Consider the following 12,182-nt stretch of genomic DNA (forward strand, 5'->3'; position numbering starts at 1 on the left):
CTTGAGGAGTGCAAACGTGTACACGTATGGAAAGCCGCAGTTGTGTTAAGTCTAAAGAAAACAATACATTGACTATATGATGTGAACATATCTTTATATGATGTAAACAATTCATTATATGATGCAAGTACATCATTATGTGTGACAGTTATTGACATGGGTTTACAAGTATGTTATCTCCATTTATAATATTGTACTTGATAATTAGCTGAATTAATCAATATTAATAGTTCACTAAATCTAAGAGATATCCTAGAACTTTTGGTTACTAAAACATGAATATTTAGTATGTCCGTGAACAGATGTAAAATGTAACATGTAAAATTAACTATGCAGTGTGTGGTATTATGCTTTGAGAATAGAGTGTCTTTTGCAAGAACAAAAAGAGTGTTTCTTGTCAACAGATGGGGGGGGGGGTCATTGTGTTTTTTTATTTGTCAGAGGGGGGAGGGGGTTGGATTGTTTTGTGGATTGCAGGGGGGGTCACTATTTTTAAGTACAACATGAACAAAAAGTCACCGGCCCACCCCCAGCCGTAAAAACTGATCACTCCCTAAACCATTAATATTTTGCATGTCCATGAACAGACAATCATACACCCCATAGGGTTCCTATCTAAAGAGCTTTATACATGTGAAACAATGGATTTTGGTTAGCAATTTACCAGATACACTTAAAATTACTGTAAATGTAAGAAGTAAAATTAACTATGCAGTGTGCTGTATTGTGCTTTGAGAATCTAGCGTGTCTTTTGCAAGCACAAGAAGAATATTTCTTGTCAACAGATGTCGGGGGGGGGGGGTCAGTGTGGGTTTTTTTATTTGTCAGAGGGCGGTTGGATTGTTTTGTGGATGAATAACAGGGGGTCACTATTTTTAAGTACAACATGAATAAGAAGTCCCCGGCCCACCCCCAGCCGTAAAAACCGATCGCTCCCTTAGAGTGATATTTGATTTATACACATCTGTTTTCATCACAGCACCGGAAATCTTGAAAACCTTAGATGTTAACATCACAGAATTGGATTTGTCCGGCAAGGGTTTGACTGGACTACCCAGGGACATTGGTAAGTACTGCTATGCTGTGTTTAAGGGATACCTTATCAGAACATTGTGTGTCGGATAAGGTAGTACGTGACATGAGTGAGCTCGTCCGCGCCCTAAGCAACCAATTGCGAAAGTGTATCATTCGACAGTGTCAGCTACAGAAGTGATCCACCAACGTTAATCATGGCACATATATTTTTGAACTCACATCATATGCGATACAAATAATTCTACCATGACAATAATGAAAGATGCATTCAGAAAAAAAGTAATGGGTACATTGTATCTAGCAATCAACATGTGTATGTGCCTCACTGCCATCCATTACGAGGGACACTACTGTGTTGTGTTCTTGTTTCCATTCCTCTAACTATGTTGATGGGAAAATACCAAGATCAACTGAAACTATAAAATCATCCACTATAAATCACGGATGAATGAAAGATTTTGACGCATGCGTATATGGTTTTTTTTATCAGTCACCATTTGAGGGATGCTCAGGGAGGGCTCCTTAATGATCCCTCCATTCATTGCCGGTGTGGTGCGCCAATGTTTCCCACCTCCAAACTTTCCTGATTTGGTCATCACAGGGTCATCGCACATGCGGACATTGGTCACACATAACAATGAGATTATCTACGATATTTGTTCCGTGTGTTATGCACTGATGTTATCCCTGTAATTTATCGAACTTGTGTGCCTTCATTTTAAAAATTACGAGCCACACTCTTTGTAGGATCGAACGAGAAGACTTTGAACCATTTTCAGCTTTACATAGATTATAAAACAAAGAATAATTATGTATCCTATCGAAGGCCTTCTCATAGTCAATAAAGCTTCAAGTGAAATGCATACTTTTCAATCAGAGTGTACAAGATCAATCTGTTATCAAGAGTACTTCTCTTTTTTTCTAAAACGAATTTGAGTCTCACAATTATAGTATTGTACTTATCAAACCATAAGCTAAGACTATCACATAGTATTTGGGTGTAGATCTTACCTATGACATCAAGTGAAGACTCTTGGTATGGAGTCCATCTATTACTGTATTGTTGGCCTCTATTTTTTTGCGTTTCCTTGATTCTTCCTTTTGCCATGCCTTGGCTTTTGCAACTATCTTCCTTTTTCGTTGTCGGAATCGGATGCATGTCCATACGTTTCATATTCTTGGATTACCCGCCACCCAGGTCATCATTGTCAGCTAAGCAAATCATCTTTTGGGAATGACTAATTATTTGTATACCTTCAACTGCAGCAGTAATGTCAGGATAGGATGATTACTCTGGGTTTCATTCAGTTGTTGTGTGGCTTCTTTCAACTTCTATGTAACCTTTTCAGTATATCTGTATTGCTCCTCACAGTACTTCTTTTGGAAAGATAGCACATGTCCTTTCATTTTAGCTCTTTCACAGCTGTCAGTTGGACAATTGTTACTGCCTGAATGTGATGTCATTTTTAAGGAGTTGAGCTGAGATGAAATTATCTCCTCCAAATGTGCTAAAAGCAGCTTGCTGGTGTGTGAATTCAGTGGCATGTGTTTCGATAAGTTATTGTTGTTCTGTATTATCGGAGGAAGCGATGTCAAGAAAAAAGACTGATATGTTCAATAAATTAAAACAAAATGGTTCAAACTGCCGCACTTTCTGTCTCCCTTGTGCCTTTGTGTGTGTACAAATTAGCTGTTCTCGCAAAGCCCTGCCAATAGTTGTTCTCTATACTATAATGGAACACAGAAAATTCAATTTGTAATCACTGAAATGATATTAATAGAATTTAAAAAAAAATATAATATCTATGTATAAACTTTTATTTCTTCAAATTAGTATTTTGTAGTACAAATTATATGTTTGTTTGATTCATTGTTCCATTAGCCAAATTTACCAAACTTAGGAAACTGGATTTATCAGGGAACAAGTTAAAGGTGATACCATCCACATTATGGACGTTACAGCAGTTGACTGAACTGAACATGAATAATAATCAACTGAGTACAATATCACCAGATATAGGTCAACTTACCAAACTAGAGAAACTCTACCTATCAGACAACCAGCTACAAGAGATACCATCCACATTATGGACATTACAACAGTTGACTGAACTGAACATGGATAACAATCAACTGAGTAAAATATCACCAGATATACGTCAACTTACCAAACTAGAGAAACTGTACCTATCAGAGAACCAGCTACAAGAGTTACCATCCACATTATGGACATTACAGCAGTTGACTGAACTAGGCATGCATGCTAATCAACTGAGTACAGTATCACCAGATATAGGTCAACTTATCAAACTAGAGAAACTTTACTTATCAGACAACCACCTACAAGAGTTACCATCCAAATTATGGACATTACAACAGTTGACTGAACTCTATGTTAGTAACAATCAACTGCACGCAATATCACCAGATATAGGTCAACTTACCAAACTAGTGGAACTTTACTTATCAGACAACCAGCTACAACAGATACCATCCACATTATGGACATTACAGCAGTTGACTGAACTGAACATGAATAATAATCAACTGAGTACAATATCACCAGATATAGGTCAACTTACCAAACTAGAGAAACTCTACTTATCAGACAACCGGCTACAAGAGTTACCATCCACATTATGGACATTTCAACAGTTGACTGAACTGGATATGAATAACAATCAACTGCATACAATATCACCAGATATAGGTCAACTTACCAAACTAGTTGAACTCTACTTATCAGACAACCAGCTACAAGAGATACCATCCACATTATGGACATTACAACAGTTGACTGAACTGAACATGAATAATAATCAATTGAGTACAATATCACCAGATATAGGTCATCTTACCAAACTGGAGAAACTGTACCTATCATACAACCAGCTGCAAGAGATACCATCCACATTATGGACATTACAGCAGTTGACTGAACTGAATATGAATAACAATCAACTGAGGACAATATCACCAGATATAGGTCAACTTACCAAACTGGAGAAACTGTACCTATCAGACAACCAGCTGCAAGAGATACCATCCACATTATGGACATTACAGCAGTTGACTGAACTGAATATGAATAACAATCAACTGAGGACAATATCACCAGATATAGGTCAACTTACCAAACTAGTCAGACTTGGCTTAGCAGGGAACCAGTTAAAAGAAATACCATCGACATTATGGACATTACAGCAGTTGACTGAACTGTATATTAATAACAATCAACTAAGTACAATATCACCAGATATAGGTCAACTTACCAAACTGGAGACACTCTACCTATCAGAGAACCAGCTACAAGAGGTGCCATCCACATTTTGGACATTACAGCAGTTGACTGAACTGGATATTGATAACAATCAACTGAGTACAATATCACCAGATATAGGTCAACTTACCAAACTAGTCAGACTGGGCTTAGAAGGGAACCAGCTACAAGAGATACCATCCACATTATGGACATTACAACAGTTGACTGAACTGCATATAACTAACAATCAACTGAGTACAATATCACCAGATATAGGTCAACTTACCAAACTGGAGACACTCTACCTATCAGAGAACCAGCTACAAGAGGTACCATCCGCATTATGGACATTACAACAGTTGACTGAACTGAATATAAGTTGTAATCAATTATGCAATATTACAGCAAAGGAAGGTAAGAAGTTAAACAAGGAGGAAGATTTCATGATTGTATGTACATGTAGGTGGCTTCAACCAGTTGTGCGAAATTATCTTTTTTTTTTAAATACAGAAAACAGTTTGAAATGTCTATGCAAGTATTGAGAGGAAATAGTTGTAATCAATTAAAGGAAGGGTCAAGGATATGTGATAACAATTTTGTAAAGTTTTTGTTCTTGTTTTAAATTCAAATTACTGAATTTTGGGAAACTGTTATTTTTACTATGAAACCAATATTTCATAGCATTTTAGATTTTAATGGTTTTTAACATGAAATTATACACATGGTTACATAGAAAATCAAGGTAGTCCAGTGAAAGTCTATCATTGGGACGATCTTTAAGTTTTACACAATGCCATGATTATTATTTGTATTAAAGATACATATTTTTACATTGTATTTTGCAAAACAAAGTAGTCAGTGCATATTGTAATGATAAACCTCCCTTTTGGCAAGACGAACCAAAGTTTTTCGGTTTCTGGTCCCACTGAACCATGTCCTCTTGTGTGACTTCATGGCGAAAACTGCCTACATTAATGTCCAATGTAAATTTCATTTTCAGATGCACAGCAAACGTTAAGCCTAGCATGGCTTAACATCTCAGATAACTATCTAACCAGTGATGCTATGGAAGGAATCCAAACTTTCCAGAATTTAGAGATTCTTCGCATCAAGAACAATATAATTAACAGCTTACCATCAAGGTTCACATTGGAGCTGACCAGACTTCAAGAGTTAAACATGGATGGTAACCCAATGATAAACCCTTCACTAGAAGTATGTAACCATGGTATTGAGGTTATCAGACAATATCAACGAGATTACATCAACACATCAACAGGTATAGTGTGAGTTAAATGTTGACAAATCAGATTTTGAATGCCGAATTGGTGCAGCCCAAAGTGGACTACTACGTTGGGTCCCATCCATAGTTACCTGTACCTCCATGCCAGCCGTATTTGTTGTAAACAATATCACTTTGCCCACTAACTCTGGAACCTTGATATATGCATATGAGTGTTTTTCACCCATATTTTCCGCGATGTGCTTTCTAATGAGATCTTGACCTTTTAAATTGACCCACCACCTACAAAAGAATCATATAGAATCCTATAGCACAATCATACAAGACACTTTAAAAGAGCGGCCCTATAGGGCATCCTACGTGGGTTTTGGAGATGACTTCTATAGGACAAAACTATTGGCTTCTAATAGGGCAGCCCTGTAGGTACTAGAGGACAACACTATTGGTGTCCAATAGGGCAGCCCTGTAGGTCCTAGAGGATAATACTATTGGCCCCCAATAGGGCAGCCCTGCAGGTCCAATAGGACAACCCTATTGACATCCCATAGGGCAGCCCTGTAGGTCCTAGAGGACAACACTATCGGTCTCCAATAGTGTTGTCCTCTAGGAGCTACAGGGCTGTCCTATTGCATGCCAATAGGATTGTGCTCTAGGAACTACAAGGATGTCCTACTGGATGTCATTGGACCTACAGGGCTGCCCTATTGGAGGCCCATCGTGTTGTAATGTCCAATGGTGTTCCTAAGCGTTTGACACTTCAGCTTGACCACCCTAACATGGTTACTATGGCATCTTGTGGGATCTCGTGAGATCTTCCACTAGACTGATAATGCTTTATAGGATAGCCCTGTAGGTCTTAGAGGACAATTCTTGGGCATCCGATAGGGCAGCCCTGTAGGTCCTAGAGGATAATACTATTGGCCCCCAATAGGGCAGCCCTGCAGGTCCAATAGGACAACCCTATTGACATCCCATAGGGCAGCCATGTAGGTCCTAGAGGACAACACTATCGGTCTCCAATAGTGTTGTCCTCTAGGAGCTACAGGGCTGTCCTATTGCATGCCAATAGGATTGTGCTCTAGGAACTACAAGGATGTCCTACTGGATGTCATTGGACCTACAGGGCTGCCCTATTGGAGGCCCATCGTGTTGTAATGTCCAATGGTGTTCCTAAGCGTTTGACACTTCAGCTTGACCACCCTAACATGGTTACTATGGCATCTTGTGGGATCTCGTGAGATCTTCCACTAGACTGATAATGCTTTATAGGATAGCCCTGTAGGTCTAAGAGGACAATTCTTGGGCATCCAATAGGACAACCCTGTAGATCCTAGAGGACAATCCTGTAGGCATCCAATAGGACAGCCATGTAGGTCATAGAGGACAATCCTGTAGGCATCCAATAGGACAGCCCTGCAGGTCCTAGAGGACAATCCTATAGGCATCCAATAGGACAGCTCTGTATGTTCAAGGTCAAAAAACCAAAAGTGTTCAACGTTTATTATGTATACAACTGACATATATAGGCCAACTTCAACTAAGCCCAGGATGATTTGCAGGACATAATCCTGCAAATAATCTCCCGAAAAAGGAAATATATGATCACAGGCCTGGAGACTGGTACATAGAAAGTTACATTTTATGTAACATGATGTAGGGTGACTGGGACGATCATTGACTGTAATTTCTATGTTTTGTATTTCTATAGATAAAACTGATGTGTGCCAAATTGACTTGGATGAAATCAAACAGGTAATAACAGTTTAGTACAGTGATTTTATTTCGTTGGGTTATCAAATTGTACTTGACTGCTTTCAAAGATGTAAGGATAATTGTACCTGCCAATATCACAGATTTGTGTCCTTGTGCGACTGTGTCATTCCATTTCTTCTAAACTTAGGAGACCAAAGCATTGAGTGGAATTTCTGAAACTCCTGAAACTTAAGTCAAAAAGTCATGAAATTTAGATGACAATTTACCTGATATATTTACCTGTGTTAGATAATGATATAAAAGTAATGTAATACCTTCCGGCTTACAAATCCTTTGCTGATACAAATGAATTTAGTCACACTTATGTAATCAGCAAAATATACATTTAAGAAAAATTATATCAAATATACTTTTGATGGATAGCAATTGCTGTTGGCAGGTAAGAATCGAACCGTGGGTTCCAATCAAATGCCCAACAGTTAACTACATCTGTGACATTATACTTGGTACAAGTCACTACGAAATATTTGAGTCAGTCCGGCTAACTATCAATATTTTGTCGAAATTAAATTAATGAAACATGACCAATAAATTGATATTCAAATGTTTAACTGTCTAATATAATAGAATATTTTCTTTGATTTTATGTCCGCATTTATTACAGGAATACAACTCTCTACACTTTCTGCCCAAGGATTTCCGTATGATTATTCCTCTTTCTGCTATCCACAACCCAGTAACTTTGCAGGCATCTGTCATTAATGAAAGGGATAGTAAACCAAAACTTGGTGATTTAGAGTGTCTGGAATCTGACGTCATCAATATCTCACCCCCTAACTATGTCTTCAAAGACCCAGTGAAGCTCAGTTTGAAGTTGACACCTGATGATGAATCACGAGAGTTTGTTTTCCTGAGAAGTGATAATGGTGCTAAATGGGAAGAGTTATGTTCAACTCAGGTAAGCTTCTCACCAGTTTAACCCTTAAAAGCCTGACAGATCTAGAAACCAAGTCATTAGCCTGACACCCTACATTTAGAGTGTAAGACAGAGTTACAGAAACTAAGTTATTAAAAATCTGATACCCTATATTTAGGGTGTAATACATAGAGTTACAGAAACCAAGCCATTAAAAAGGTCATTAAAGGGTTAACTTAAACATATTTCTGAAGTGATAGCTGTGAATTATTAATACAATCATTATCTCAAAAACTAAGACATCATACTATTTTGATGTGGTTCGCATTGTGTCATTATGTCTACATGAATTAATTTCATACGTAAATTACCATTCTCAGCATAACTGAAACAGATTTAATATCGTTTTAGAGATAGTGCTGCGTCACTCTGATGTCTGTGTCACTGTTCTTCGCGCAATGTCTTTGAAACGACGTATTCCGATTCACACTCATAGCGTGGGTCTTCATCTTTGAATGGTGAGGCCAAAAAAGAGAGAATTGTTCCTGGTCAGCACGCGCATCACTTAAATGATAAATGACCCCGTGTCGGTTTGTGTGTGTGTGTGTGTGTGTGTGTGTGTGTGTGTTTGGCCAGCCCATGTAGTCTGCACATCCATGGGGAAACACAGAAATAACCCTCTCTACTTCAGTGAAGACAATTGGTAATCATGAACAAGCAAATGACATCTAACCCACATACATATGTACACTTGCTCCAAAGTACTAAATAAAAAAGAACTGTAACTGTTATAAACAGTAGACTGGGTGACAAGTTTGTTCAGAGTTATAAAAAAGAATTGCATCGTACACCATTTTAGACAAACTGTTCTGACCAGAAACAAATATCTTTTTTCTGGCCTAAGATGTGTTCTTGTTTTGCAGGGAAAGAACGAAGTGAATACTGAAATCTTAACATCTGGCTTGTATGCAGTGATTTCCAGAACATACAAAAGGAAAGTCACAATTGACCACACTGGTGGAGAATTTGTGATTGGCGGGAAAAGACTGGCTAGTATCAAGGTCCCACTGGGTGCAGTCAAGAATCCTGTTGCCGCATCTATTGAGGTATGTAGCATGTTTTGCCACTTCTGAATCCAGTAATACCTAAAACTTGGAAAAGTTAATTGTGTTAGTGACGTGCGTAATCAAAAACCACTTATATAACCGATTGCCTTAATGTAGAAGTCGGCGTTATGCTTAAGTTTAGGTGCCTAGTTTGGCAACTGAGATTGTGGAAGAAATTGTAAACTATGAGGAATTATGGAGGCTCATGAGAAATGAAATATGCCATTTTTGAAAACTAAACACAAATAATATGAAGATGTCATGGATTTATACCATTTCCTTCCGTGGATTTTCATTTTGGCTTTGTATTTCTTTGTAGGTATGTGGGCCATCACTCTTACCACAACAAAACAGAATGGGCCATGATTTGTATTCCTGTGGTTCATTCATCTACATAAACAGACAGGGAAGAAAAATCACCAACCTACGAAAATCGGTCTCCATTACTCTGAAATTACCACTAGGTGGAAAGGCAGTGTTACGAGTCTTGAAAGATGAGAATAATGACAGTGACTGGGTTGATATCACACGAGAGATTTCGTCATCGATGGTAGTCAGGGATGACTATGTTACCTTTAAGGTTAAAGGTTTCAGTGGGTGAGTGAACAATAACAATTGAACTCTAAAATCAACACTACCTTAAAATCAATGTATTCAGTTGCTGTAATCAAGACACAGATTATCCATAATTTTATGAGTGATTTGATTTGATTTATTCGTATTTTCGTAGATATGGTGTAATAGAAAGGATAACGTCCTTCATATCGAAGATACACCTGAAATTCGGTAAAAAGCATACAAGTCTGTTCAAAATACTCCTATTAAATTATGAATCGGATACCTGTATGTTTGCAATTGATGTTTGTCCACGAGACACAATGAAAGACAAGATTCAGGAATGGAGGGAAAGGAAATACAAGTTATCCTTTGACGCTCCCAGCTGTGATGTGGAGATGAAGAGTGGAGATAAGATATCAATAACCTTGGGTGACGACTTTTGCTTTGAGGGAGAAAGAGAACAGAAGATTTCTTTTAAGGGCGACAACAATTGGTCTATTAGAATCACAAAGAAGAATCCATTGCACAATAGTATGACATATGGATGCGTTACATTTTATAGAATTACCAATGACAGCAGAGAAAAAGTTGCTTCTTTACCATTTGAAATCGAGGTACCTTTGCACATACTGTAATTACACGTCTTAGATAACATGCTAATGTGGTGTTCGTGTAAATTCTGTTCTACAAACACATTTGTTAAGTAGAAAATATGGCAAAGGTTTCCTTAATCACTAAGTTATGAATAACACCATTGTAGCTTAATTAACGGTATTGTTTCTAAAAAGGGACGGGACAGAAATTACGGGGGGGGGGGGTGTTCAAAAGACCGAGTCATGAAAACTATAGACCCCTCAAGTCGTTGCACAAAAAATCCTGACCCACCTTTCTACCATGCATGAAGAACGTGACCCCCACCCCCATCGGCGATACGTCCCCGAGTCGATACTTAGTTGAACCTTGTGTTAAGACGTTTTGGACAGGCTGTTCCTTCATCAGTCGCAGTTCTGCCTCACAAGACAGTGTTCCCGCATATGGTTAGCTTAAATCTTAATTTTGTTCATTAAACAGAGATGTTAGTATTTCGACCATAATATGATCCGAAAGGCTTTTTTCAGCCTTGCGTTAGAGGCAGAGGACAACCTTTACATTAAAGACTCAACAGATTTCATAAGAAAACTTGAATCTGTTGAGATCAATGAAAATGTAACACTGGTTACTATTGATGTGATATCAATGTACATGTACACCAACACGTTCCACAGTGACGCAATGCAGTCAATAGAGGTGGCATTGAACTCTGTAGAATGTCAACAAGCCAATTTTACGATTCCTAAACCGCCAACAGAATATCTCCTTAAAATATTAAATGAGATCCTAACACACAACACATTTGAATTTAATGGAGATTTCTACAAACAAACCTGCGGTTGCAGCATGGGCTCGCCAGCATACCCAGAGATAGCTGACACCCAGTTTACACAAACTTGAGTGTCGCATTATTGAAACGTACATGCATAAAATATCACTTTGGACACATTTCAGAGATATTATATTCATGCTATTCCATGGCACACAAACTGAACTCAATATTCTGAGTGAAAATATAAATGGAATGCACTCAACAGTGACCCCCCCCCCATCCTTTGCACAAAAAATAGTGACCCACCCCTTAAAAACACCCCCTGTAATTTCTGTCCAGTCCCTAATTTGGATGTTTATCTACATGCAAATCTACCCCGGTTGTTTAATACTCATGATTACCAATGGTTTACTTACCATTGGTTAATTAGTTGTTGGATATATTCACTGGCCTACCCATCCCTGTTTGTATGTTTGCAATATGTATCATCATTTAGCAAGTGCCATGGGCTTGGTCTTGTTGTTAGGTATATTTGCATATATTTTGTAATGTTTATTCACTTGTCTGCCCATCCCTGTTTTTTATATTTGCAATATATAACATCATCTGACTATTGTTAAGGGTGTGGTGTCATTGCCAAGCACATTTGAATACATTTCAAAAAAAGGTTCTTCACTTGCCCACCCAACATGTTGGGCAAGTGAATATACTGGCAATTGGTTGTTGCCATTGGTTGCTGAGGGCCAGTTGTGTCAGTATGATTATCTGCACATCCCTAATTGCGTCATCGTTAAATTTCTGCCAAATCTTCCAAGTAGTTTTGGAATTAATAAATAACAGACATACAAACGAGACAGCCATTTCACCATGCCTATTGCACCACTGAACCTCAGTGCATCATTGTGCCAATAGGTATGATGTAACTCCATAACATACTTGAATAGATGTTGAGATCACCAATCTGATATGATGTGCTTTTATTTCAG

This window comes from Glandiceps talaboti, chromosome 17, assembly GCF_964340395.1.
Source record: "Glandiceps talaboti chromosome 17, keGlaTala1.1, whole genome shotgun sequence".
NCBI classification, from domain to species: Eukaryota; Metazoa; Hemichordata; class Enteropneusta; family Spengelidae; genus Glandiceps; species Glandiceps talaboti.